The sequence below is a fragment of the Dendroctonus ponderosae genome, unplaced genomic scaffold (assembly GCF_020466585.1).
Source record: "Dendroctonus ponderosae isolate FM_Combo_2020 unplaced genomic scaffold, Dpon_F_20191213v2 Dpon_F_20191213_1, whole genome shotgun sequence".
In the NCBI taxonomy this organism is placed as follows: Eukaryota; Metazoa; Arthropoda; class Insecta; order Coleoptera; family Curculionidae; genus Dendroctonus; species Dendroctonus ponderosae.
The window spans coordinates 21,216,674-21,222,149 of NW_026017110.1; the positions used below are offsets into that span (position 1 = coordinate 21,216,674).

At 32.7% G+C, this 5,476-nt stretch overlaps 1 protein-coding gene and 1 long non-coding RNA gene across 3 annotated transcripts in view; one reads left to right on the plus strand and one right to left on the minus strand.

The window, feature by feature from the left end:
- LOC125504911 overlaps nt 1-4,592 on the minus strand; it is a 6,596-nt gene extending 2,004 nt beyond the window's left edge. The window contains exon 1 of the long non-coding RNA XR_007281797.1: nt 4,385-4,592. This is a non-coding gene — a long non-coding RNA (uncharacterized LOC125504911). The remainder of the gene's footprint in view (nt 1-4,384) is intronic.
- LOC109535439 (homeobox protein abdominal-B) overlaps nt 1-5,476 on the plus strand; it is a 94,601-nt gene that overhangs the window by 48,486 nt on the left and 40,639 nt on the right. The gene's annotated exons all lie outside the window — the stretch shown is intronic.

Consider the following 5,476-nt stretch of genomic DNA (forward strand, 5'->3'; position numbering starts at 1 on the left):
TAAACGTGAAAATCTTTCGTTGGACGAATTTTCTTGTAAACTTCATATTTACTGAGATATCGCACTTTGACGCACTAATGAGCAACCCTGTATATCACATTTTAGGAAATTGTTGCTATGGAGTAGCTTCAAATCCAATTAATGTTACGCCATGCAAAGAAACATACACGATTTTGCATTATCAAGTTTTTGCGATAAGCAATGTCGTTAAAAAAGTAACAAGTAAAATCCTTTGCTCGAGTTTTTCGTTTAATAAAATGGAAACCAGCTCAAAGTAAGTATCATGCTGCACAGCATAAGAGGCTATTCGTTCGACATTTTATTTGCGCCAGTGTCCATTTCAGAATTTAAATGAGCAGTATCTTTATAATCTTATTACAGGCCCTGTTGCAGTTTGTGCATTTAATCAGCAAGTATAATTTTACTTGCAACGTGACGTCGATCGCCGTCTGTTATGACCAATGCAGGAACGGCTTCCCTGGACATTTACAATTCATTGTTACTATTTATATCCAACTTATCCCACTATTTCTTTCGTCAGTATTTCCTCCATATTCCACTGCCGAATAAAGCAACTGGGAACTTTCTGCAAATTACGCGGGGATTAATATCCTGACTGAAACACGAAACTTGGATCATTTAAATCTCCAGAAAGCTGGAAATTGCGCTCGGGGATGTCTCAAGCAGCTGGAAAATGGCTCCAGTTGAGTTCGTCTTTAATCAAAAGGTCCCAAATTAAACTTGTAAAGTTTTCGTGAAGCTAATTTCGCTTAAAGTGCTTTCATTATCTTTGGTTTTCGTTACGCTTCGCCTTTCCTTTTGATGATTCTCTGGAAATGTAGGGGATATGGCGTTTATGTGAGTTAGACACAGTCCTGCGCTTTTTATATATTTCTTTTCTATATATCATTTTTATTATAGATATATTTAAGTCAGGCTTGCTATGTGAATTTGAATGTTTCAAAAGTAATTTTACATACATTACAGCGAAAATCTATTTACTGTGCAGTTATTTCTTACGTGCTGTACGACCACGGCTAGGAAATCTCCGGCAAGAACAAAACTCACACGTTTCAGTACACATTTTTGATATAAGGATTGCGAGCACGCTCTTTTTCCTACACTCGCACCAGTCAATTAAGGACAAATGTGCGTGATTCCTTAACTCTTAGTCAACATAAAATATAATATTATTTACCTACTTATTACTTTATTTTTTTATTTATTTTATTTATCAACCATCATTAAAAAATATTTACACAGATTTTCTCATGTTGAATTACAATCTGTATTTTAACATACACAATTTAAAGAAAATTAACTTAGACTAAATTAGTGCAAAATTGTCACTCCAAACTTCCAAACGAGTATGATGAATATGTTTGAACATTTGACTAACTCAACATTAAAATGGCATTGTATATACTTTCCTGACTGTGACTTGAAATTAAAATGGCAAATACATTTTATTGTACACTCACCTTCTATTAAAAGCATATTTAATCAATATAATCCTTCAATTAAACGGACGCAGAAAAAAATGTGAGAAAGAGTGATAAGGTTTTTGTTCATCGAATTATTTTCTTTTAATATTTTTTAAAAGCTGTAATTGTGTGTACTTTGAAAACCTTTGAATTGGCAAATATTTGAAAAGGCCATTTTCATAAAAGCCCCTGATTTTTGGTTTTTCAATATACATCTCATACACATGAGGCGCATTTTTTGGAATTTTGCGAATTTCTTATCTGTGCAGTTTCTAAACAGGCTATTCAAAGTTCTCTCTGGAGTGATGTAAAAATGAGGGTCCTCGCTCATTTTGCTTCCGAGAAATGAGCAAAAACGGGACGGAAAACGTCGAATTTTGGCATAATTTTGCACCTAAGTGTATGATATTTACATTTCGGTTTCTGGGTCAAAACTACTAGAAATTCCTCACTCATGTTGTTATGGCTGAATCGAATTTTCTGATATGAGATATCTCTTGAATAGGTTTCTTATGTAAAATCAAGCCTACGCTACCTATAAAGGATTCGTCTTCTCCTGTGTAATGAAACAAATTTCCTTTTTTAATTTTTGCGCGAACTAGTTGCCCCAAAGATTGAAATATCTAATTTTAACAATAATGAAACAGCCAGTGTGAAACAAAAATTACGTAGCTTAAACGATAATTATTCATCAAATATTTTCCGCATTAATCTAGGCGATGCGATGCTGAGTACTTGGACCTCATCATATTCTAAAATGACCATGCCATTCGATTAAACATCTCCGAGATAATCTTCCTGTATCCAGCATGAATACAAAAATTTTTTAGTGAAGCCTTAGACGAACTAACAGAATGCTGCATTCCAACTTAATTGCCTTAACCACAAAAATCTAAGAATGTCCATGCTAAATATCTCTTGGCAATTTATAATTACACACGACTATCTGCCAGGCGAAATACCATTCGTTTCTCTGCGGCCACCCAGGCAGACTGACACATCAATTTCGTAAGATGTTTTCTCCGCTTTTTAATTATGGTTTCTCATGACGAAGTATTTTAAACCATGGTTCCACTATATTCATTAGACTCACAGGACTGGTTCATCCAATCACGACAAAACAACTTGATTATAAGCTGACGCTGCATATGAAGGTGCTTTAAAATCATCGAGTTTAGGTGTTTTCTGTTAATGCTTGACAATGGCCTCGATAGGTTATTGATGACTTGAATTGTTAGTATCCGCATGTAATTTATTATTCTATTATTTCCATTAGATCAAACGGATTTCTTATTCTATCGCCTGCGTTATTTTATTTGGTCAATCAGAGTAGCAATTCGTCTCGCTTTGTTTGCGGATTTGCATGTAGAGGAAGTAGGTTGGATTCGCAACTTGCAGATAGCAACATGTCTTTAATAATGTACAGGCATACGGAACAATCGAAAACCCACAAGCAGAATTCTATTTTCTTGAAAAAGTAATCGAAGATGGAAGTTTCTTTGTAAAATTCAGATGAGAAAACTTCCGAAGTTTACAGTACATTAGCATTATACTCTCTCTTAATTATTCAAATGGGCTCTGTTGATTAAAAACGTTGCAATTCAGTGTTAAAACATTTCATTAAGGAATTTTAAAATCTAATTCCCTTTATCGATCAACAATGAATATATCGATCCTAAAATTGATCTAATAGCCGCAACATCCATGGCGGACTTTATAAAGAAGACAAAATAATTTTACAATGTTTTGTGTTAATACCAATTTTAGTTTATATTTGCTTTCCTATGTCTTTCTACTAGGATAAAACAATCCTGTTGTATTAAAAAAAATTGTAAAAATATTTATTTTTTAATTTAAAAAATTAACTTAAAATGCTTCCAATAAACATTGCTTCCTGCTTGTTTTCGTGCGCGATTTTTAACTAAAGTGTTATAAAACGTAAATATATCAACATCCCTAACGAAAATACATTTTTTTCCTCCCCATAACGTACAGAAATTTACAACAATAAGTTTAGCAATAATATGAACGTTTAATTCTTTTTCGAACATCTCTCAAGGAGCATGTTTTTAATCGAAATTGTCTTTCTTTGAGCATAATTCGTTATGAATTGAACAAATTGCCTTGGGGATTCAGTCTGGGCAGTGCTGAGATTCAGAAAACTTTTTAACTATCAAGCTTTCGGCAACTCATTTTTTACCTTCATCAGCGCTAGAAAATTTCCAGGGATAAACCAGGGAAAATTAATTATTCAACTTTTCAGGACGACGATTTGCGAAAGAAAACTTAAAATAAAAATGCAGATATTTACAAAAAAACAATTGGAGAAATGTTAAAATAAATAATTGTAAATGTACCAAGCTTTTACCCCGTTTTAGGATAGTAAGCAAGTTTAATGTTGTCGTCGCAGTTATTAGGTTATAATTACGGGAAGGTAGCAGGTACGTAAGCGGAACCTTCTAAAGGGTTCTCAAACCATCAAAATTGAACAAGATTCAAGAAGTGCTTACCTACCTATTCATCTGTCTGTAGGTTTATTGTTTCATACCTTCCGACAGAACCAGAGCTTAATTTGCGATTATTTTTTAATTTTTCAAACCCTTTTTACCAGTCTTTTACAGTCCCAGACCGAGTCCCCAAGGCATGTTCAATTGCTCTTCTTTCGGTTAAAAAAGTATCTCCTGATTTAGGTATTAAAGTGTAATTTCTTAAAAATTGATCATCGAAGTTCCTCTAGTGCCCTTTATAATAAAAACGGATTTTGATCGTGACAGTTAAAAAATGTATAAAAGCATTTTAAGTAACTCTTCATTATAATCTACATACCATCAACCAAAATGCTAATTTTTCTCTGTTGTATTATTTAACAAAAATTAGAAATATCACGAATGTGTACTCACCATTTTCGAAAAGTTTACGTTGCACTGAGACACATTGCAGACATACACAAGCCATATCATGGGAGTTGTTTATAAATCATGGCGTCAGTGCCTGAACACCAAATAGAAAGCCGGCAAGGATTCTATAGAATTTTTGGCCAGCTGCCTTGCGTCACTTAACGTGCCATCTTGGAGTCTTGACAGTTGCAGGGACGACAAACACTTGGATGGCTGCTACCAAAAACGAGGGAGTTTTAAATTAGAAATGCTAAATTTATTTTAATTTCATCGAGGTTGGGTATCAACTGGTTAAAGTTTCTAAGAAGTGATGCTTTGCTTAATGCAGAATAAGTTGCAAAAAATTAGTTGAAAAAAATGATTCGTTCCTGCCTTAAATGTTCTTAATTTCAACATTAAAGTAATTTATGATGATTCAGAAAATCGTTATCTGTATTAAACTATCTGGGGCAGCTTACAATTTGTTTTACAGTTAAATCTGCAAAGCAATCTTGATCAAATTTTGTGTGCTTAATTTCTTTCGAAAGTTGCTATCCTTTACGAAAAGTTTAACGAACTAAATGTTATTGATCCATAATTCGTAGTATTGACATATGATAAGTTAAATGTCTTTCCTTAATAAAATTTACGTTAGTTAAATTCCAATTCCATTAGACCAGAAACAACAACGTTTTTTTAATCATGGTCTATACCTATTTATAAAAACATCACATTGGTTTGAACAATTTATTCATAATAATTTCTTAGTTGGGAGAAATTTACTTTCGCAAAATTCAGAAATTTAATTTCCCACATTTTTTTTTTAATGCATTATATGAGTACATTATATTTCAACTAATGGTTGTCTCATTAGTTGAACAATTCTGTTGAGACAAAATAATTCTCATTGTAAATGTCATGTAAAAATTATGAAAACTGAAACTTCTTGTAAAAATGTGAAGAAAGCAAAGCATAAATTAACAAAATGATCATCTGTAATTCAATGCAATAAATGCACTCGTTGTATATACTTTCCTGACTGTGTTTTAATTCCAAATCAAATTCATTCCTGGGTTTCAGTCATTTATTGTTTCTATTTATCAATCAAAATACGTT